This window comes from Petromyzon marinus, unplaced genomic scaffold (assembly GCF_048934315.1).
Source record: "Petromyzon marinus isolate PM22_M1 ecotype Great Lakes invasive population unplaced genomic scaffold, UKy_Petmar_22M1.pri1.0 PM_G_Scaffold_14, whole genome shotgun sequence".
NCBI classification, from domain to species: Eukaryota; Metazoa; Chordata; class Hyperoartia; order Petromyzontiformes; family Petromyzontidae; genus Petromyzon; species Petromyzon marinus.
The window spans coordinates 345,541-370,241 of NW_027422695.1; positions in this window are offsets into that span (position 1 = coordinate 345,541).

Consider the following 24,701-nt stretch of genomic DNA (forward strand, 5'->3'; position numbering starts at 1 on the left):
TAAGTGTATAGTGTGGTGTATAGTGTATAGTAGTGTATAGTGTATTGTATAGTGTATAATAGTGTTTACTGTAGTGTAAGGTGTAGTGTATAGTAGCGTAGTGTATAGTAGTGTAGTGTATAGTGTATAGTAGTGCAGTGTATAGTAATGTAGTGTATAGTGTAGTGTATAGTTTAGTATACTAGTTATCACGTGACTAGTGTAGCTAGCCAGGTGGTGACCACACTCGTGCGTGCATCTCCACTCGTCCGTGTTTGCAAGTAAGCGCTCGTGTGTGTATGTGCACCCGCGTGTTTGTTTGTGTCTGTATGTACGCACACTGTTGCACATGGTTCGCTCGTGTGGGTGTGTAGTGGAACGCACTGCTCATGAAAACATTGCCTCGTTACGCGGTAAATGATGCGGCACGACAGGAGGGAACTGCAGGGATGAGGCTCTCCGCTCTTGGTGCTGTGAATTAAAACAGCGGCAGAGTGGAGAATCCTGTCCCTACAGCTCGTAGCTGTGACGGAGCGAGAGTGATCAGCGGACAGCCACCATGGTTGCCAGGTAAGGGGAGACTTAACCCGGAACTCTCCTCCACACGTGTTCCCCGTGAACATTGTTGCAATAAACGTACGATCAGGAATCTTTAAAATATCCGACCTTTGTTGTTCCGCAACAATATTAACGCTCAAACTCGTATCGAACTCTTCATGAATTCACTTGGTCAAACAGTTCAGGTACTCGGCAAAGCATTTCACCACCCGGTATGCAACAAACAATCTACTCCAAATCAACACCAAAATGTCAAATTATCATCCACCATTGACTTCCACATCGATGGAAGCCATTTGCCACGACGTCCAAGCCATTAAACACCGGAACAACGAACGTGCTATTCAAGTACATCTTGAAACCCATTATCTGAAGTAGTTGGTATTAAAAAATAACTAAATAACAGAAACACGTTTACAATATTGAGCGAAGTTATAGTCACGGACTTTTTCCAACTTTAGCTCAACAGGACCACAAAAGCTTAGATATGTGGTTCATAATAAATGAATCATTCTGATTGAAATCATGACCTGGCCAAACACTTTTCGATTTCAACATCACCTTATAAAAGAATAACATTTTAAATATAAGCGCACAACTTTATCTATGTGATGAGCGCTGCACTTTCCGTTGTTTTCATGCAGGGGGCGCTGCAAACCTACGCACCCCCTGCATGGACGACGGAGGCGCAGGGACAGACGTTCGATTACGATGGAATCGATCTGCAGACGGCGGTCTTCTCGCACAACCAGCTCCGTGTCGCCTTATCTCGATCCCGCAATCCCAAACAGGTGAAAGTCCGCATCGAACCGAACCCCCGACAAGGCCATCTACTTAACGACGAGAGAAAATTCACACGAAATGTCCTTTTCAATGAAGTCTTCCACATGTAAATTGATACAAGCTTTTAATTAAGTAAAATCATCTAATTCAAAACACAACACAATCCAAATACGTTTCATTTTAAAACTTCAAAACGGAGCATGGGGTACTTGCGTGAATGCGTCCTTCGTGTGCAAATGTTGTGACTTTCCTGGCCTGAAGGCCGTCAATGTGTTGGACCCTTATTGGTGCACAGCGTCTCAACAACAGCAGTGGGGTTTGCTTCAACCGATAGGTAAAGAACATCCAGACGTGAATCAGCAAGGTCCATTTCTAGTCCCAGTTAGACAAAATCTACGTCAACACGTAAGACAAAACTACAATTCGTGTTGTAGAGAATGTACCTCCTCCTATACGTGTAACCTTTAAGTGGTATGCCTTGTAACTGATGAATGATCCGAGCGTACTACCTATTTCAAAGACAATGAGTTGCTCCAGATGCTTCGTGGAACACAAAAACACCGTTTGACCTGTATCACAAGAACAACGGGTCTCACCTGAGTTCTCTGTACAGGTTACTTTCAAACACACACACACACACACTTTGTCCTAACATCACTTGTTCAATGTTTGACCCTTATAGATCAAATGTTACAAGTATGCACAAAACCAGACAAGTATACATTCTAAATTATTGACAGGCATATTAACAAAATTGGATTACTGCAGTGAAATATACTGCATCACGTTACATCGTATTAACAAGCTTTTTAAAAAAGTGGCACAGTCTGCTTCACAGTGTATGTAAAACATACTATTGTGTCATTCAAAACGAGTAGGCCATTGCATGCTGGCGTCTGAGTGAAAATGTAGCAAATTCTAAACATTACCTACAAACTACACAACTGAGATGACACAACAATCATCGCCCCCTACTGACAGGCTCTTTTTTTCGATTTAACGCTTTCGTGACTGCAAGGATTCATCTTCTTTGGTTCTTTCGGTAAAGTCACGTAGAATCTTAGCAGCGTTCATTGTAGCTCTGTCGTCCCGACAGGTTTGTTCCTTTCACCTGAAGGCCACTTGTGTTGTGGCCGAAACGTCGTGAGAATTTTATTGTTTTATTTTATTATTTTATTCTCATTCTACGTGACTTTACCGAAAGAACCAAAGAAGATGACAGGCTCTTGTCGACATGCAGGCCGGTGCAGGGCCACCACCTTGTGCCACACAGGGGCAGCTGCTACTTTGGGATGCTCTTCGAGCGTTTGAGATGAGATACAAAACTCCGAGTTGCTGATGCGATTAAGCAAGCACCATGTAAAAGCAATAATTATGATAACATAGTGAATGCTTGGGAGCTTATTGGCTCTTGTTCCTGGTTAGAGATCTACCCAACAAACGGGCCCACAAAGACTGGCCGCTCTTACTCTGCAGGATGAATCTAGAAACTGATGTTCAACTTCACGTTCTTGTCATTAAAGGCCTGTGACAAAGGTGTATCTATTGTAGCGACATCGTCTCTGGCTTACACATCTACCGGGTCTCCACTTTGTATTGTCTAGGAGCAAGTCCACCCACACCTCCACTTCCACAAACTGCTGGGAGTTGCCTCACTCTGCCTCAGTCAGAATTCTCCTCCTGCTTTACGATGTGAAGCTCCCATTTTGGAGTTGAATCTTCATCTTCACATTTTACCTTCACTTCTTCGCTCATCACTTCTTCACATTTCACCATCACCTCTTCATATTTCATCTCGATACCTTTAAAAGTGTCGAAGCTGGGATTTTCGTCCGGTTCTTGTTTCATGAGCTGATTTCAGACTCCGATGCTTTTGTGTTCTCTGGTGTCTTCGAAGAGTTGATGAATCTGCAAACGGCTTCCCGCACAGAGTACACTTGAAGGGTTTCTCTCCCGTGTGTGTTCTCTGGTGTACTTTAAGATGTGATGACTGTGCAAACGCCATCCCGCACATAGTGCACTTGAAGGGTTTCTCTCCCGTGTGTGTTCTCTGGTGTGTTACAAGATGCCATGAATCTGAAAACGCCTTGCCGCACAGAGTACACTTGAAGGGTTTCTCTCCTGTGTGTGTTCTCTGGTGTTTTTTAAGAGCAGATAACCATGAAAATGCCTTCCCACAAACACTGCACTTGAAGGGTTCCTCTCCCGTGTGTGTTCTCTGGTGTTTTACAAGATTACATGACTGTGTAAACGCCATCCCGCACATCGTGCACCTGAAGGGTTTCTCTCCCGTGTGTGTTCTCTGGTGTTTTACAAGATCAGATGACTGTGCAAATGCCTTCACGCACACACTGCACTTGAAGGGTTTCTCTCCTGTGTGTGTTCTGTGGTGTTTTTTAAGAGTAGATAAATCTGAAAATGGCTTCCCACACACACTGCACCTGAAGGGTTTCTCTCCCGTGTGTGTTCTCTGGTGGTTCTGAAAAACTGATGGCCATGCAAATGCCTTGTTACACACAGTACATTTGAAGGGGTTCTCTCCTGTGTGACTTCTCTGGTGCCGTGTCAGATTTCCAGTCCGATCCGTGCTGTATGCACGTTGGTCGCATTGTTGACTTGTCGTACCAAGCTGCGCTGAGTGCCTTTGCTCCATCAGAACAATTCTGCAGAGGAAGCGTCAGCTGCAGACAGAAAAAAAGAATATCCACACCATCTACACGTCAGGCACAGAGGAATGCACATCTGACTTACACATCTATACTTATTAATATATTCATGATGTAATGAAAAGTTTCTCAAATTCATCAGATTTGATGAACGTGCAAACGCCTTCCCGCACAGAGTGCACCTGAAGGGTTTCTCTCCACGGGCTGTTATGGCACACAATGAGAGGGAAAATGTCATTAATATGCCTGGAAGCCTTCATATCTTCCAGATGAATGTTAACTCAAAACTCTAAGCACACAATTTCGGCTGTCTGACTACAAAAGGAATATTTATGAAAGCTAAATTCAGCTGACATAGCAAAGGGTGTTGAAAACAATACTATTTGTGTTTTGCATAAATGCATGAATTAATGTTCAATCGCAACTTAGAGGTGTGAATCCAGGCTCAGATGTCCTTGAATGCTGGGGATGAACAGTTCCGACTTCAGCTGAATGTGTGTGCTGTGTTCACCTGTTTCCATTCTTATAAAGAGTTCCAGAGTAAAACAAAAATATATTGTTTTGATATAACCTCCGTGTTCAACAGAGTTAATAGACTTTACTGCAAACACAAACTTGACACTGTCACACACTGCCATGAGTAAACAGGTGGTGGTGTGACCAGAACCATGCCTGGCCACCTTCATCTGCTCAGCATTAATTCTTCCTCACTCCACCAAGTAATTAATCGAGGATCAATCAACATAGCCGAGGCTATCCGTGTCTCTGTCTCTCTCTCCCCGTGGTGAAGGTGTTCCCCTCCACACATTCAGAGTCAACAGCGGCACGCGCTTAGCGTCTTTGACCGATAGATACATTGACGCACGTATTGTTGGTTCTTTCAGTAAAGTCACGTAGATAGAAAATAAAAATAACAGATTAAATTCAATAAGATAAAGACCACTTGTGTTGCGATCGAAACGTCGTGGGTTTTTAGCTTTATTTTAATTTTTTTATTATTTTTATTTTATTTTCTATCTACGTGACTTTACCGAAAGAACCAAGAATATTAATTCCTGCAGTCACCAAAGTTTTAAGTCAAAACATTCACACACGTTGACAAAGCCTCACCTTGTGTTGTTGTGGGCAGGTCGCTTCTGATAACAAGAGCGGTATAGCAGCTCAAGCGGGCTTGGCCTGCTAACAAAAGAAAATAAAAACTGCGTGAATATTTACAATAAAAAAGTTACAAAGTGGCGAGCCGGGTGAAGACAAATTAAACTTAAGCGAGATAATTAAAGTGAATGCAATCAGGCGAGGGCAAGAGGCAAGGCCCCGCATGGCTAGGCCCAGCGTTGTAAAGTTCCAACCTGAACATCGATTCCCATGCTCGCTGCTACTTAACTGACATCCCTACGAGAGAGAGGCTCTACCTTGGTAAACAACAACAACCACCACCACCATGAGAATTTCTCACCTCGGATTTCAGTGCAAGCGCGGATCGGCAGCCTCCTGTTCCCTCGCGACTGCACGCGGGTAAACAGGTAACATGACGTCACTTCCGGGGCGAGAGACACGCCCCTCCCACAATGAGCAGCTCTGTAACTGAATAAATTATGTTAATGAGTCCGGGACATATGTCGAAGGATGGGGCGTGGCTGCTGAACCCGTCGCAATAAACTCTCGACGGCTTCAACGAATACATTATGTTAATGACCCGCTAGTCACTGGGCGTACCCTTTGTCCAAATAAGGATTGCCACTGGATTGATATCGGCAGTGACCCAAGCGGAGGTGACGTCACGCTCAAGAGCGCCGTGGACGGGGTTGGGGGAGATTGAATACCTTGGTGACATGACGTCACTAGCGAGGTACACCACCCGCTAGCACTTCATGCCGATGAGGTCATGCTGAGTGGTGACGTCACAGAGCGGAGATGGAGTTTAAGTTGATTTAGATTCATTTTCCATTGCCCCCTCCCTTGGGTGCGTGAACTCGGCAACAACAACGTGGACATTATTGTGTGTAGAGTGTGTGTGTGTACACACTGTGTGTGTATGTACGTACAGTGTACGTACAGTGTACGTACATACACACACAGCGTGTACATACACACACACAGTGTGTACGTACGCACAGTGTGTACGTACGCACAGTGTGTACGTACGCGCAGTGTACGTACAGTGTGTACGTGTGTACGTACACACTGTGTGTGTGTGTATGTACACGCTGTGTGTGTGTGTAGTGGAGGGCAAAGGTCTTGCATTGGCCAGTCATCTGAGTCAGTCGAACCATGGCATCTTATCATCAATTAATTTTTTTTAAATGTATTATTTTTACTTGTTATTTGTATTACATTTTTTTTATTTTTTAATCTTTTATTTTATTTTTTGTTTTCTATCTACGTGACTTTACCGAAAGAACCAGGAATATGGTAGCGCATTCTCTATTTGTTGCAGAGATTCAAAGTTCAAATCCGACAGGCACACCTGGCTACCCCAGGAACATTCACCACATTATGCGCTGTTCTGCTTCACAGCGGATGTCAAACAGAGTATTGTGTCACTCACAACGCACAGGTCCATTGCATTCTGGTGTCACGGTCAAAAATTGTGGTTAATTCCAAAACATTATCCAGAAACTCCACAGGGAGATGACGCGTCAATGATCGCCCCCTACCGACAGAATCATGCCAGGTGCAGGCCGGTGGAGGGCCACCTTGTGCCACACAGGGGCAGCTGCCACTTAGGGGCGCCCTTCGATTGTTTGAGATGAGATTCGATACGAAACACCGAGTTGCTGGGGCAATTAGGCAAGCGACTTGTGAGTGCAAATATTGTTTATAACGTAGTGAATGCTTGGGAGCTTAATTGTACCTCGCTCCTGCTCACAGATTTACCCAGCCCACAGAACTTACATATGAAAAGCTAATGGTCAGTGAGGTCAGCAGCACTGTAGGTTCTGGTGTCAAGGACATGGGCCTGCATTCTCTGGTCCACTGCTATATAGTCCAGCGGATGTTCTTGCTTGGACCCGGCGTGAATCCATGATGTTGTCTGGATGCACAGATGCCAGAACAGCGTGTTGGCAATGACAAGCCCACAGGCTGCACAGAAGTCTAACAGCCTCCTACCATTGTTATTGAGTTGATCTGGCCCATGCCTTCCAATCGCTCCAGACCAGGTGCCAGCATCATCACCAACTCGGGCATTGAAGTCACCCAACAAGATGACTCTATCCCGAGGGGCCACTTTTAGCTAACACCTGTGACAGGTCATAGAAGGAATCTGAATCCACGGGCTTGCCTGCATCCCTCCACTGATGTTCGTCTTCGGTGGGGGCGTAAGCAGCCACCACCACCACCATTCTCTGCCTCCTGTTGATGGGGAGGCGAGCCCAAAGTAGCCTGGGGCTTACAGCTTCTCACAACTCGCCGCCACCTTCCCACGCCGCCTTCATTCTTTTATTCAGAATAAGAGCCACTCCTTGTTGTTTGGCATTCTCCTGCCCCCTGAGTGGAGGACTCTGCACCCCTCATGATGATTGGAGTCAGAGCCAGTCCACTGGATCTCCTGAATGCCACAGAGATCCATGGTGGTACTGGTCCAGCTCCGTACAGAGTAGCAGCCTCTCCTCCACGTGGCCACTCTCAGTTAATTTTTGCCATTTCTAGAGGAACCCCAAGGGTAAGGATTCAGGCATTGCTCCTCACAATGTTATCGTCTGGCATCACAACCACCAACAACACACCTGTATTTGAATTGCAAGTAACTTTAATGAACACAACGCAACCCAAACAACCGTTCGTTTGAAGAACATATCCTAAAGAATCGTCACTGGGTGTTGGTTGTGAGCGGGAATCAAACTCGGGTCGTCATGTTTGTAGAGCAGCGCACTAACCGCTAGACTACCGCCACACACGTTACACACACACGGTACACACACACACACGGTACACACACACAGTACACACACCCGCACAGTACACACAGTACACACGCACGCACAGTACACACACACACAGTACACACGCACAGTACACACACACGCACAGTACACACACACGCACAGTACACACACACGGTACACACACACACAGTGTACACACACACAGTACACACACACACAATACACACGCACGCACAGTACACACACACAGTACACACACACACGCACGGTACACACACACACGCACGGTACATACACACACGGTACACACACGCACAGTACACACGCACAGTGCACACACACGCACAGTACACACACACGATACACAGGACACACGCACAGTACACACACATGCACAGTACACACGCACAGTACACAAACACGCACGGTACACACACGCACAGTACACACACAGTACACACGCACAGTACACACACACAGTACACACACACAGTACACACACGTACGCACGGCACGCCCACACTCCTTCAGTCACGTGACTAAGGTTGACGCGCCGCCCGTCTCCCAAGGTGACCTCTTGGCTCTCTCGTCTCTCCTCGACACGTAGATTAATTTCTTACTCTTACCTAGAAGCGTCATTGTCTGTCTGTCTGTCTCTGTGGACGCAACTTGCGAGGAATTGTACTCACACACTATGGGGTTTACGCTTCAAATAAAGTGCCCAGATACCACGCGATAAGCCCCGTGGTGAGCCAGTGCTATTCCTATTTCCAATCCGTCAACTTGAAAGTAGTTCAATTAACAATTTATTACTAATCTCCATACACATCAAACGGGGTACAATTATTTTTATAACAATAGGAATGCGGTTTTGAGCATTACTATTGATATTTCGGACTCATTTATGACAATAGATTCACGATTCAATTGCGATTTTGTTTAGCTCATCAATCAGGATACTTTTGATTTAAAGCTTTTGTGACTGCAGTAATTCATATTCTTAGTTTTTTCGGTAAAGTCACGTTGAAGGGAAACAACAAAATAATAAAATATATAAAACAATAAAAATTCTCACGACGTTTCGACCATAACTCAAACGGTCGTCTTCAGGTGTGTTGGTTTGCATAAATTTATTTTTAATCGGCGCATTTATTTATTTATAAAAAAATAAATGTATGCAAACCAACACACCTGAAGACGACCGTTTGAGTTATGGTCGAAACGTCGTGAGAATTTTTATTGTTTTATATATATTTTATTATTTTGTTGTTTCCCTTCAACGTGACTTTACCGAAAAAACTAAGAATATAATCAGGATACTGTTAATGATGCGCATGCCCATAAATTGTTGAAATGACTAGAAATGCAAGTTGTGTATACTCTCCAACCCCATTCCTCTACCTACCCATTCCCTTGACGGGCTCCGTGCCCACTTAAACCCATGACGATGGCGGTGACGATTCCACCTCTCGCCGTAACAATCAAAGCACCTCCAACTTCTGAATGCAAAGGTGCTGGTTGGTGTAACGCCAAAACACATCATCAACGCCGCTCCCAAGCCCGCCCTACGTTAGTTACATCGTTAGAATCGACAAAATAAAAAGTTCCACAGAGGAAACTAAAATGACATTACGCAATCCCCAAAGTCGCACGCGGTCGGCTACACGACTCGGAGAACAACGTCAGACTTCAAGACTTGCATCGCCATCATCATCATTCTTCCTCTCCACAAGTCATCGCACGTCAATATTCAACAAGCTGCACACACGTGCAAGTAACCTCTCGACCCGCCACCTGCACAGTTAACGCGATCAGACCCGGGGGTCAAATTAAAATTGTCTTTGGTGACGTATTACAATCGGTGTAATTTTAATGATGTACATATAGCAACTGCTGTACGTAAATCAAATTATATCATTGACAACGGGGTCCGCTTTTGCGATATCTGCGTGCGGTCTTTTAATAATATATAGATACGTAGTCAGTTCATTAGTATGGGGTTCCTCTATAAGGAATTGTAATTGTAAAATGTATTACTTAATAATACGCTTCCAGGCCGCACTTAGCTTGAAGCAGTCAGAGCAGTTAAAATGACTGTACATGTGTAGGTATGAAATAAGATACATTTAATTTAAATACATTTTATTTATTAAAGCATTTAAGTTAACGTAGGTATAAAATAAATGTAATTTAAATAAATGTCATTTATTAAAACTTTAATTTAACGTAGGTATAAAATAAATTTAATTTATAAAAAAAATTCTATTTAATTTAACGTATGAAATAAAATTTAATTTATTACACATTTAAATTAAATTTGACGTAGGTATAAAATAAAATGAATTTAAATTATTAAAAAAAATTCATTTATAAAAAATTACGTAGGTATAAAATTAATTTTAATTAAATTAATCAGAATTTCAAATTAAATTTAACGTAGGTATAAAATTAAATGTAAGTAAATTAAATAATAAATAAATTCCATTTTTTACCGTGACTTTACCGAAAGACACAAAGAGTGTGGACCCACGTGACATCAAGGCTGTCCTAGTCTAGGCAAGGCCTCAGGGTGTACCGGGCCTTTCACAACAACAGCAGCAGCAGCAACAACGGTTCTCTTGAGAAAATGTTTTTAAAAAAAGCCAACGTTGCTTACCTTGACACTCGCGAACTTTAATGATTAAAATAATGAAAACAAAACTAAACACTCACACGCACATGGGCGCGCGGTGTTCAGCGTGTAGGGCATTAAAAATGGTAGCGTCCTCCCGCGATCTGATTGGTCGTCGCGTGCCAAAGTGGGGAGGGGGGGAGGGCCAGCGATCCGATTGGTCGAGAGGCAAACCTGGGAGCGTCTCCGGCGATGGTGTGCAGCGATTGGTCAACGGTTGTCCAATGCTAATTTTGGTATGCTAATTAGTTTTAATCTGTATGCTAATCTAGTGTATTTATCCATACTCATGAAGTTGAATGTTTATCCTAAATGAGTAAAAAATTTATGCTCGTTTAGTTAACATTCTATGATAGTATCGTTATTTTTTTTATGCTATGATAACAGCAGTGCATATTGCTGGGGTGGTACCTGCTATGATTACAGCAGGTATACTGACTAGTGGTACCTGCTATGATTACAGCAGTGCATACTGCTGTGGTGGTACCTGCTATGATTACAGCAGGCATACTGACTAGTGGTACCTGCTATAATTACATCAGTGCATACCGTGGTGGTACCTGCTTTCACTACAGCAGTGCATACTGACTGTGGTGGGTACCTGCTAAGGTTACAGCAGTGCATACCGCTTAAATGCTTTATCACGTGTCGTGAATGTGATAGTTTCATCCCAGAAATGGTGTCCCTGACCGGCCCAGAGCAGACATTTCACTTTGCCTTAGAACCTGAGGTGGCACAGCATTAGCAATTCCAAGTTCATTATGTGACCAATAGCGACGAATAATGTGGCAAACATTTGAAATGAGTGGGTTATGACGTACTGTACTTCACTCTTATCGACCATTAACATAAGTCTGTGTTACTGGCGTTGTGCTGCCTTGGCTGGTACCAACTTCTTCTTTGACCACGTGGACCACGCGGATGAATGGTCTACGCGAGTCGAGCGACCGATGGAGAAGACCTATGGGGGCTGTTGTATATATATAGGTGTTATGAAAATTGATGAAAATAATGAAAATTAAATGAAATTTAAAATTTGCATAATTTATCCGAAATTATGTTAATCAGTGTAATTATGCGCATAAATTATGCTGATTCGAGAGATAAATATATTAATTTATGCGAGTGGGCGTGGTTAGGATAATGCAGGTCGCTATGGATTATCAGGTCGAGCCTCGGTGACTAGGATTGTGTTATGAATTGGAATGACGCAATTAATCGTATGCAGTGACGCAGGCGTTGTGAGCGTGAATGAGAGAGAGTCGATTCGACTCTGCTCTTTAATTCCGTATTATCGATAAGGATACGATTACTCTCGATTGAACATTACGAATTATGTGTGTTATGGATTGTGTGGTGATAGTGTGCTTATGATAGGTCCCCAGGATTCAGATCTCATACGCAGAACAATATTATGCAGAATTTCAGGAAGAATCACACACAAACCTTCTGCTTTAATCAATTTTATTTCTAGCTAACTTTAATTTTTGGATAATATGAAAACTCAATCTCGGGATTTTGGAATTTCAACACAGCGTTAACATGATACCATCACGATTGCGTTGTTTCACCTCGATAGCGGCACCTGTGGTTAATTCCCGACGCGTAACGCAATCGATCGGTTGTTGAGAGAGAGATTGAAAACATGCGAACTATTATATCAAACCTTAAATTTATAATATGCAAACTCGTATACTTGAATTGTTACACAACACGGCACTTGGTCTTTGATTCGTATCCAATCCTTAATACATTCTGATATGCGAAGTTATTATGCTTGAAATCGTCAGCACAGTACCACGTTGATGTTCGTTCATTGATTCATAACGATTATGAATTTAAAGCGTTCGACTGAAATACTTCTAATTGCCTTATCAACACCACTCGATGGCCGCAATGCTTCGTTACTTGAATTGTCACACAACACAGCATTCGGTCATTGATCATGCGCGGCCCTTAATGCAATTATTGTCACGTTGTTAACAATAGGATGACTGATTATTATGCAACGCTGCTCGTTGAAAGGGCACTCCAACCAGTATTATTCTTGGAGGCACAAATATGCGTTTGAATTTGTTATTTCATTCGTGGATACCAGCAAGATTATGTAGAAAGAAAAATATTAACGAACGACTCAAGTATTTCTAAACGACTTCTCAACGCGACTCAATGGGTGGCGATGTTTCCTTTTGAGATCCTTATCTCGGGCCAATCTTTTAATTAATTGTGGCCAGACCCCTGACAGGGAACCGGTTGAACACGCTCTTCACCCCCGCGAGCAGCGCTCCGTGGTGAGGTGCCAAGAATTAATCCTTGTTAATGGGTCAGTTGGTAATTTATGCGGTTAGAAGTACAGCCCCAGCACAATATTACAGAGGAAAATTATGAACACTCTTAAAAACGATGGATTATTCACTCGGTCGTTGCGATGTTTCCACAATCACGGATGGTTCAATGGCTTGAGGTTTTAGGCTTTGTTAATGACCCGTGTGTGTGTGTTGAATGGTATGAGTGGTGAAAGAGTAGGCCAATGTTCGGAATCGATTCTTTGCATCAAGCAGACGTCTGGTTTGTCGTGTAGTGGGGGGCAGTGTATCATACGTATCAGTTGATTCTTCTTTCAGTAGTTGGTTCGGACTCGACGGACATTGGAGAACGAGTAGATACGTTGTTGTAGCTGCGATGACCGTCTGGTAGATGGCGTTAGACGCACGCCCGCAGCGGCGCAGTTGTACGCGGATGGTAGGTAATGCGCGCAGTGCATCTGCGAGCAGCTGGCACGCTGGTGCTCCGTCGTCGGCGGTTGTAGATTGCAGGCTCACGATTCACTCGTGGTGGCGCTGGCCACTAACAGCGGCAGTGGGTCGCCAATCGGCGACACTCGCCAATTCGGCGAGTTGTAGAGGCGTCTCCGGCGTCGGTGATGGCTGGTCTTCTGCTGAGATGAGTTGAGCGGGTCTTCTGCTGAGATGAGTTGAGATGAGTCTTCTCCTGTTGAGCTGGCCCCGAGGGCTGATGAGTTGATTTCAATGCTGAAACGGCTCCTTTTTATGCCAAAAATCTCTCTCCTTCTCGGCTCCTCCTCACGAGGCGGAGCTATCTTTGATCTGATCGTATGTCGGTGGGGGGGGTTCGTGTGTCGGTGGTGGGGGGGGTTCGTGTGTCAGTGTGTATGTTTGTGTGTGTGTCATTTATGACACGGTTCTGTTCGGGTCTTTCCTCAAGCCATAAACATCAAGACAACAGACACTTCGATTCATCTTGAAGGCGTCTGGTTGTCTACTCCATCCATCCAGAGAGAGGGGCGGGATCCCCCCCCTTTTTCGTACACGTTTTCAACGCACAAAGAAATGGTTAAGATTTTTAAAGTTTAACATTTCACATCACAGTTGGTATCTTATCATACACAGTTATGATCCTACTTGTGATTCATAGTATTTGATTTATTTCCAAGTGAGGATGCTCTTCCGAGCGTATGCATTTTATCACGTGCTGCAGAGAGAGACAAAGGTGGTCGGGAGCACCTATCTCTTTATACTTTCGACTTATATTTCTCAAATACTTTTTTCTTCCCATGTTCGCCAAGACTCGTGTTTGTAACTACGTCCTCTCGACACCTCTCGGTTTACCGAGGTTCGAATTGTTGATGGAATTATTAAAAAGAAAAATAATTTTCATCCTGAGTTTAAGAGGTCCGTTTCTTGATTGTTGGAATCCATATCCCTTGGTTCTGTAAGGTTCTATAATGGAATGTCGTGTAAGGTGAACACGTTATTATTAATGTTATATTGCAATTTTTTTAAAACTTTGTTTGCCTGGTTGCCGTGTGTGGGGTGGGGTGTGTCTCCTCATCAAACCCGGCTGGCTTTTCCAGATGGCCCCTTGTGATAAGGTGTAATTCCTGCTTCTTTTCTGCGAGAGAGACAAAGGTGGTCGGGGTTGCTTGGGATATTGTTTAAACTCTTTCGCAAGTTTGCCCGTTGTCTCATTCCTTCTCGAAAACCTTTGATGTGACTGTATTTGTCTCCAAGCTTTGTTTTAACAGTAAGTATTAAAGGTGAAAATCATTTGATAGCGAATTAATTATCGGATAATAATTCACTGATGTATCTGGTGGCCTGGTCTTAATTGGAGTGAGCGTTAGGACCGCTAATTTTATCTTATTCTTGTTGTTGCCTTTTAATTATATATATTTTTGTTTTACCGACAAATAAGAAACAAAAAAAATTGTATACGATTTACCCTGTTGGCGCCTCCGTGTCTACTCTCTTGGTGTTCTGACCTCGGAGGGACCTTTCCTAAGGGGCCCATCAAACTCTTGTTCATCTGGAGATTTTAGCCGATAGCTGTTACATCCTCGCCTTGAGAGTTTTATTATTTCTTTATATATATGGCCTGTTTATGACCAACATCTGGCTTACGGGTTTTATTCATTATTAAAAAAAATATTGTTTGTCACGAAAGAAAGGAAAAAGAAATCTATGTGTATGCATCCGTAAATATTCTTATGGATATTAATTGTGGAAAAAGGGGCCGTATACACCATTCCGTCCTTTTAAAAATGATCGGTGGTCTGCCACCGGTTATTTTTAATATTAAAGAAAAATGCCTTTTTCCATCATGAACCATCGATTATCTTAAATTTTTGGCTGATATTCCTTACAATGCGCATGTACGTGTCACAACTTAGCATGATTATATTTGAATTAATAAGATTTTTATTTTTTATTTTTTTGTAATGGAAAGGAAGTATTCTACTGACTACATGTTATAGGGGAAGTTGTTGATTGAATTTTTTTTTGTTATCCCTGGGGGGGGGGGGGGGTTGTCAGGCCTTGACTCTACCTACCTTTGTTCCTGGGCTCGAATGGTATGTGGCTTGTACCCGCGATTAGTCTCTTAAGTTCGGCATTCATTTTGGCCATATGGTATGCTAGGGTTAGGATAGCCATGGTTAATACGATCATTCCTGTTGCCCCTGTGATTCCCAGTCCCATCTGTTGATTCCTCTGATATCCGGCTTCTTTGGTTGCCCAAGTTAGGTCTGTTACGTTGATCTCTGACTCGCTGATGGCTAATTTTACCGTATGAAATTCCTTGCTGTTCAACAGGTTAGACAGAGTGCTGCTTATTTCGAACTTGTGGCTTCGGAGTGTGTTTACTACTTCTGCTTGATGTAGGCTTTTGTCTAAATTATATAATACCTTGTCCCCTATGTGTACGAATGTTCCGCTTGCTACTGTGACGAGTGCGACGTGGCTTGGAATCGGCACTTTCATGGTTACGGAGTGTTGGTCCGTGGAAACGGTTGCCGTATCTAGAGGGGTGCTTACTAAGCACTGAGCATCGGCTATCATGGCTACTGTTTCGGTTCTTTCTTTGGGTTTACTTAACTTGAACTTGCACGTTTCCCAGGAGCTTAGGTTTGACAGACCGCACATTATTTCTGCTGTATTGATTAGGAATGGTTCCCCTGGGCAGAGCCAATGAACTTCTTTCATTATTTGGCACATGTTTAGGTCAGGCACTAGGTACTTAAGGGGACCCTCTTCCTGGTAGGCCACCACTAAGGGGGTTTCCATCTTGGAGTAAATGTCATTATTCCATGTACCCACGTTCAATACTGTCCGCAATCGAAATACATTTCCGGGTTTAACCAGTGGTAAATTTAACAGGAATGCCAGCTGTCTGGTTTGGGGGTCTACATGTATGGGTGTGGCTGTACCCATGTTAAAGGCAATTTGTACTTGTGTTGGACTGATCGTTTCTGGGGATGCTGCTTGCAGCACATTCTTTATCAGTGTTGGAGTTACCAGATATGAAGGGATTTGTCCTTGGATAAGATCACTGATGCTGCCGCTGGTGCTACGCAACCAGTCTTGGATCAACCATTGAATTGGCTGTCGAGTACTCTCTTCTTCGTATAGGTCTCGGATTGCGAAACCCAATTCTTGGATTGTTAAGTTAATCATGGCGGAATGCAGGTTAACAAGAACTACGGTGTCTCTGAGGGTAGAACCCACTTCGATCAGATTATTTTGTTGGTGTTGGATTTGCTGACGGATTTGACGCATATCGAGCTGTAAATTCTCGACGCCTTGTGTGAGGTGTCCAATCTTCACGGCGTTGGATATGGATACTCCTAGTGTGATTAAGGAGCTAAGGCCGGAGAGTATTCCGAAGGCCCCTCCCATGCCGATCGATCTCTTGGAGCGTGTGGTGTTGGCAGTGGTGGGGGGAAGTATCATGGTTCTTTGTAATTGCTTCAGGATCGTTTCGATATTCAGTTTACTGTATCTTAGGAAGTCATGGTACCAGATTCGAGTTGCTCTGGTAGCTGAGGGTGGTATCTTCCCGAAGTGTTTCTCTATTACTACGGCAGGTTCCAAGGAAACATAGACTTGTTGGGTTATTATTTTCGTTTCGGTCACTAGGAAGCCGGAAGAGTCTCTCAGCATCACCCCGGATTCTGGTCCTGGCTTGAGTAGATCTTGGCTGCCCTCTAGCTTGGCAAAGCAAGTTAGCAAGAGCACGAGCAGGAGGGCTGCCATTCCCTGGAAAACATTTATACATTATCTTAGTGTGACATGCTCAATTTAGTTTAGTCCCCCCCCCCCCCTTTTTTTTGTCTCTTTATTCTTCCTCTTGTTTTCCCAGCACAGGGTACGGTTTGATTTGATTGATGTGTACCCACTTGTACTGCTGCTCTCTTCCTTTCTTTGTGATTTTTAGCTGATATACAACTGGGGACATTTTGTCACAATCTCGTGTGGTCCTGTCCAGGAAGGGAGGAATTTCCTGCACTTCTGCTTTATTTTTTCGTAATTGAGGTACAACACCTGGTCTCCGAGCTGGTATTCTGCGTGGCTGGCTTTTTGGTCATAGTATGCTTTGCTCCCCTGAGCCTCTGCTTGCAACTGGTCTCTGACCATAGCGACTGTGCTCTGTAGGTGACTGTTCAGTCCCGCTAGGTATTCAGTGGGCGTCATTGCCGTCGGGGTCTCGTCCTCCAGTGGGACATACAGCAGGTGCACTGGGAGGGTCATTAGTCTCCCTGTCATGATCTCGAATGGTGTCCTGCCTGTAGCTCGGTTGGGTGTGGCTCGCATGGCCATCAAGACTAGGGGTAGTTTCGTATCCCAGTCGCGTCCCGTGGTGGACACATATTTCTTTAGGAGGCTCACGATGGTCCTGTTGGCTCTTTCCACCTGTCCTGAGGATTGTGGATGGTAGGCGATGTGTAGTTGTCTTCTTACTCCCAACATCTTCCACACTTCTGTGATGACTTCGGCTGTGAAGTGGCTTCCTTTGTCTGAATCGATTGTTGACGGTAGGCCCCACCTACTGAATATTTGGTTGATCAGTAGGATAGCTGTCATTTCCGCGGTGTTGTTGGGTGCTGGTAAACACTCTATCCATTTGGAGAATGCACAGGTCACAGTCAGCATGTACTTATTTCCTTTGGTTGATCGGTTGACAGGTCCTATCCAGTCGATTTGTAGGTTGGACCATGGATAGTCTGTTCCCCTCTTCTGTAGGGGTGCCCTATGCTGTGAGGTCGTTGGCTGGTACTTGCAACACACGAGGCAGTTGGACACATGTTCGTGTATGTCTTGACTCATTTTAGGCCAGTAGGCCACCTGCCGCAGCATCTGTCCTGTGTTCATCTCGCATCGGTGGCCGCTGCATGGTTCGTCGTGGGCGTGTTGTAACATTATCTCTCGATATTGTGAGGGGACTACCCATCTAGTTTTACCGTCTTTTTCGTTTGTATATACCAGTAGCCCTTTTCGCATTGAGAACCTTTTGATTTGGTTATGCATGATCTCGAGCTCTTTGTTGTCGTTCAGGTTGTCGGTAGTGATTGGTTTTCCTGTTGGATCCTGGATATGATCAGCCAGTGTTTTTAGTGTTTCGTCCTCTTGTTGCATTCTGACTAGATCTTCGGAAGGCTGTGCACTGTTCAATTGGGCCCTGGCTCCAGCTTCTGCAGGGTTCTTCCCACTTCTGGTGATCAGTCTTATTACGGCGGGGTCTTGGTTCGTCGACTCTTGTTGTCCATCTCTTTCGGTTTGGCTTTCTAGCTTCCACGGTGTGCCTTCCAGGCTTCCCGCTTTTGCTAGGGCGTCTGCCTGGTCATTTCCAGTTTTCTCTTGGCCAGGTATCTTGGAGTGCCCTTTGACCTTCTTCCAAAATATCTTCATATCTTTGTTCTGAACCATCGTATCTATGACCTCGAACAGTTCTTGATGGTGAATTGGTTTATTTCTATGGTTCTTCATACCGTTCTTTTTCCATATGGGTAAGTGGTGTAGGAAGCTGTGCTGTACGTAGTTGGAATCAGTACACACTACCATGGTCTGTATTTGGTTATTGGATGCCATTTAGACGGCGATGTGTACCCCGGCCAATTCTGCATACTGGTTGGACTTTGGTCCCAGTTGAAATTCCACTTGAATCCCTGTGAGTGGGCCAGTTTCCCAAACGATTCCTGATCCGGCGTGGAGTTTGTTTTCCTTCATTTTGGAGCATCCATCGATGTACACCATTGGTAGGTCGGCACATGTTTCCTTTTTGAAGGGCAGGTGCCTGTTGTCCTCCGGAGGTACCTTTGCGGCACATGCTTCTATGCTGTTTAGGGTGCAATCATGTAAGTCAGCCAGACCCTGGGCCATTGGACTTTTCTTGTTTTTTGCGTATTTTACTGTGATTGGTAGGCCTTGGAGTGTCAGTGCCCAATTGGCTATCCGGCTGCTGGTTACGCGGCCCTCTCGAATCTTCTTACTGTTGAGGTACGCCAAGGATTCATGATTCGTTTCTAGGATGATTTTCTCTCCGTTCAACACGTTCCGAAAATGTTGTATAGCCCAGATGTTTCCGAATATTGCCTTCTCGCACTCAGAGAACTTTGTCTCTACCCCACGGAGGGCCTTGCTGGCATAGGCAATAATTCGTTTCCCTGCTTCCTGTATCTGGTACAGTACCGAGCTGATACTATGATCTGAGTATGCGGTCTCTAAGTAGTATTCTTTTCCTTTCTCTGGGTATGCCAGGCAGGATGCCCCTGTGATCTGTCGTTTTAATTCCTCCACTGCAGATTCCTGTTCTTGTCCCCATTCCCATGGTTCGTCTTTTTGAAGTAGTTTGACTAGGGGTCGAGCGATCCCTGCGTAGTCGTCCACGAACTGTCGAAGGTAGTTGCAGATCCCTAAGAAGCTCCGAAGGGTCGTGACTGTGGTGGGCGGTTTGAGCGCGTGGAGGGCTTCAAGTCTTTTCGTTTGGGGTAACATTCCTTCAGTGCCGATCTGGAACCCGAGGTAGTCCACCCTTTTACGTGCCCACTGTCCCTTTTGTATTGATATCTTTGCACCTGCTTCTTTTAACTGCTTGAGGGTATGCTGGAGGTTCTCGAGGTGTTCTTCCCATGAGGAGTCCTTGACCAGAATGTCGTCGACATAGACGATGGTGCCTCGCTCTTTTGCGTCACCCATTGCCTTGTGTAGGAATATGTTGAAGTCTGCAGGTGAATTTGAGTATCCAAATGGGCATCGGTTCCAAGTATACTGTATCCCGTTGAATGTGAAGGCCAACTTGTATTGATCTGCTTCTTTCACGGGCATGGTCCAGAAACCATTTGATAGGTCCATTGTGGTGAGTATTTTTGCGCCTTTTATTTGGTTGAGACTTTGGTCGATTTCCGCCATGGGCCATCGAGATAGGGGAACCGTTTTGTTGAGTTGCCTATAGTCGATGGTGAGTCGCCACTTGCCAGTGGGTTTTAGCACAGGCCAAATTGGTGAGTTGTAGGTTGAAATGCATTTCCGAATTATATTCTTCTTGAGTAGGTTTCCCAAGGTTTCTTGGATTGATTCGTAGGTGGCCAGTGGAATCTTGTATTGTTTCACGTATACCGCTGGTGCTCCCTCCAGTGTGGGAATAGATACCACATGTAGGTCGGTTTTGCCGCAGTCATAGGAGTCTTCTGAGAACAGGAAGTGGTATTTCTGGAGCAGTTGTCGGAGCTCGTTTCGTTGAGTGTCATTCTCAAGGGCGTCTGCCGCTTCAATTTGTTGTTCAATTTGTTCTTCTATTGTAGGGACTCTTTTTCCTTGGTCTGGGTCTAAGGCTTCTGTGATTCCTGGTTGCTCAGTGGGTTGTTTCCCTTGCGTTATCGGTTGAATTGCCTTTGCTTTACTGGAGTGGAATATGCTCTTGATCTTGTGTTGTCCTTCAAAAGTCCCCTGTTCACCTGTTTGACCACTAGTGGGGACAGTCCTTGGGAACTGCTGGTCGTAGGTCGGCTTCCTCAAGGTCCTTTCCCAGTTTATTTGTCAGCAGTTGAGTGGTTCTTATTCTTGCTGGACGCTTGGTTCTGTTCTTGGTTGTCTGTGATAGGTCGTTGAGTTCTGGTGTGGTTACTTGAATTCCCATAGAGTCTTCTGCGACTTCTTCCTCTTCTGGATCCCTATGCTGCTCCGGCATTGACTGTGCCCATATTTGTCAGGATTTAAGGTTCATAATGGGTTTAAGGCGATTCAGTAGTTCGATCCCAATGATCAGCTCTTTTCCTGGGTTCTGTACGACATATAATGGATGGCTCATGTTGACTTCGTTGAACTTGAGCTTCATTGTGACCTTGCCCAATGGTCGCATGTGGGTCCCTTCACATCCAGAGTAGGTAAGCTTGCTTGGCATCATCTGCAGTGCTTCATTCTTCCTCTGGAGGGCAGTCTGGAGTTCGTCAAATAGGTCCCTGGATATCACTGATATTTCTGCTCCAGTATCACAAAGGCCCTGGCTGGTCAGTGTGTCTTGCAGTGTTACTTCCATGTGGACTCGCCCGACCGGTCCTGCGGGAATTAATTCTCCCAGATGGTACCCTTTGCCCTCTGGTATCACCTCGGCGACTGCTTTGGTGTTTCTTGAGTTTCCTATGTTTACTTGGGCTACTTTGGCGTTGGGTGTGCCATCTTCCTGTGTGTGTTCTGTTGGTCTTCTTGTCTTTGGTGTTGGTATCGGAATCTTCATACTCTCTTGGTGTCCTCTTTCCATCCGAATGTGGTGGGCGTATCGACTCCTGTTGGCTGACTGTGGTCTATGCTCGATTGCTAGTGGAGGCGGCAGTGGAAGACGATATGGTGTTTGATTCGGTGGGCGTCGGCCCCCGTGGTGTAGGTATGATTCATCACTCGCTCTTCCTCCTCCATAGTTCCAGGATTCGCCTCCTTCTGTATTCCATGGCTGTGTAGTCCGTGGATGCCAAGTCCCTCTTGCCTAGCTCCTCTCCCCACGTGGAGTGTTATTCAGCATGCCGTTGATGGGTGTTGATTGTAGTAGATTAGGCGCCCTCTCCAGGGGGGTTTCATATCCGTCCCGTATGGTGTTGTTATTATTTCTTGGACATTCGCTTCCCTCCAGATCAAGTCGTTCTTTATCTTTGGTGATGATGTGTGTTTTGGCTATGTTTGTGGTTCTTCGGCCGTTCACCCAGGCCGTGTGAGCCTTTCTTTCAATCTTGCGCAGGGAGGCAGTCTCGGGATCCAACATCATTCCTACTATCTTCATTATTTCAGGTCTTAGGGATTGGAAGAACATAACTTTTAATATTTCCCTTCTTCTTGGGTGTTATCCACGTCGCCTGCATAATACGCTCTCTTGAGACGTAGGAGATAATCTCGTGGGTCCTCGTCTGCACGCTGAGTCATCAATTTTGCTGCGTTCAATCCTTCAGACAGTGTGGAGTATTCCCCGAATCGCTTAACTACTACTCGGCTTAATTGCTTGAAATCGCTCCTGACCCTATTGGGCAGGGAGGTTACCCATGGTCTGGCTGACTCATGCAAGCTCCTTGATAATAGACATGCTTTTTCTGCTGATTTACACAGACCCCGGATCTTAGCCTCCTGTCCTACTGTGGCTATGTGAGTGTGGATATCCCTGTTCTTGTTGTGTGGATCGAAGTAGGGAATTCTCACGAGCGCTTTATCCATTCGTTTGAGGGTTTTACTGTTAAAAGTGTGTTGTTCGTCGTCAGTGGTGTCTGTTCCTGAGGAGTGCTCACTCGAGCTGTCCCTGTCTTCGCTATCACTGTCATGTTTCCCTTGCCTGTGCCGTGGTCTCCCTCTGTCCGAGGATTTGTATCTGTCCCGTGGCTTGTGTCCTTTGTTTTTCCTATGTGGGTCTGGTGAATCGTGCTTGTGGGTTGGTGTGTGTGATCTCCTTGAGCTGTGTCTATGTGGTGAGTGTCTTTGTCCTGGACCTTCATACCGTCTATCACGTGCGTGCTGTCTGCTGGGTGATATGCTGTGTTTACGTTGGTCTCGTATTTTGTGACTGTCAGGATTCCTGTGTCTGTCCTCTGTGGTGCGGGTTGTTTTGCGTTGGTGAGTTTTATGTGTTGCGCATCTCTCTGGGGAGCTGTCCCTGGTACCCGTGTCATGTCGGTCATGTTTACGTGAGGTGCGTTCCTCTGGTGAGCCGTCTGTGTCTGACTGGTCATTTTTGCGTGCTGTGCGCCTCTCTGGAGAGCTGTGGGTTCCACGTCGGTCGGGCTTGTGTGGAATGTGTCTTCCTAGTGAGCTGTCTCTGTCCTCTGCATCATATCGGTCATTTTTGCGTAGCGTGCGTCTTTCTGGCGAATTGTCTCTGTGCCGCTCATTCCGCCCTGGTTCTGCCCCTTTTGGTGCTATTCGTACTGCGTATCCTGGCAATTTTATTTTGGGTTTTTGTGTCTCTCTAATTTCGAGGTTGTCGTCCGCATGTTTTTCCACTTTTATCCCTGTTTTCTCCTTCCTTCCTCTCGAATTGCAAGGGGGTCTCTCTGTCAAAATTGCTTTCTTTGGTGGACATACTTTTTGGGGATTTTGGCCCTGGGCTACGTACGCGTGGCTCGAAGTATGGTAAACTGCTACTCCCGTATGTGTTATGTGTATCAACGTCTGGGGGTTTCACTGGTGCAGCTAGCTCTGATCCTTTCTCTCCCACGAGGGCGCGCAAACGTTCTATCTCCCCCATCAGGGACAGTTTATCCTCTCTTTCCCTTTCAAATTTTTCCGCATTCCATGCCCTTTCCCTGTCTGTCTGTATGAGGAGGTGTGAGTCTAACCTTGCTATTTCCGCAATTTTTACATCACGTTCGGCTTTGTTACATTTTATCACGTCCTTAAGAAGTTTTTTCCGATGTCCCTTAATGTCCTCGATATGTGTCCCCTCCCATATGTCTCTCTGTTCTGCCTGCTCTTTAGCAGTCCGGCCAGTACGTTTTAACACAAGTTCACGATGTTGTTTTTCCATACATTCCATCTCTTCCGGGGAGGTCCCCTCTGAGTCAGTGGTATGCGTTGGGGTGTCAGCCTCCGAATGTTGCAGATCCAGTTCCATCTATCTTATGTGGTGTAGTTAAAAGACTTAAGAGTGTATCTTAATTGTGACATTTCATGTGTGGTGTGAGTTACTCTGGAAATTCCCTTCAGAGCACGTATAAAACAATTGTATCACAGGATATGGTCAGTTTGACTCGAGCGAATAATCTTACTTCAACTGTCTTTGTTATACCCTGCTACTCTGGAATTTCCCTTCAGAGTGCGTTTTTTTGTTTGTTTTACACCCGTTACAGTCACAGGGCAACGTTAGATAATAAAACCTTGGTTAATACAACAGTGATTGTTCCTTAATTCAAGCATAAACTGTCTGCGAGAGATCCCGGACGACGCCCCCAATCTGTTGTATATATAGGTGTTATGAAAATTGATGAAAATAATGAAAATTAAATGAAATTTGAGATTTGCATAATTTATCCGAAATTATGTTAATCGGTGTAATTATACGCATAAATTATGCTGATTCGAGATATAATCGTATTAATTCATCTGGCCCAGTCAGGGCCAGATTAAGGTTCTTGTAGGCCCTAGACACTTCTATCTCGTAGGCCTTCAGTCAGGGCCGGATTAAGGTTCTTGTAGGGCCTTGACACTTCTATCTCGTAGGCCTTCAGTCAGGGCTGGATTAATGTTCTTGTAGGCCCTAGACACTTCTATCTCGTAGGCCTTCAGTCAGGGCCAGATTAAGGTTCTTGTAGGCCCTAGACACTTCTATCTCGTAGGCCTTCAGTCAGGGCCGGATTAAGGTTCTTGTAGGCCCTAGACACTTCTATCTCGT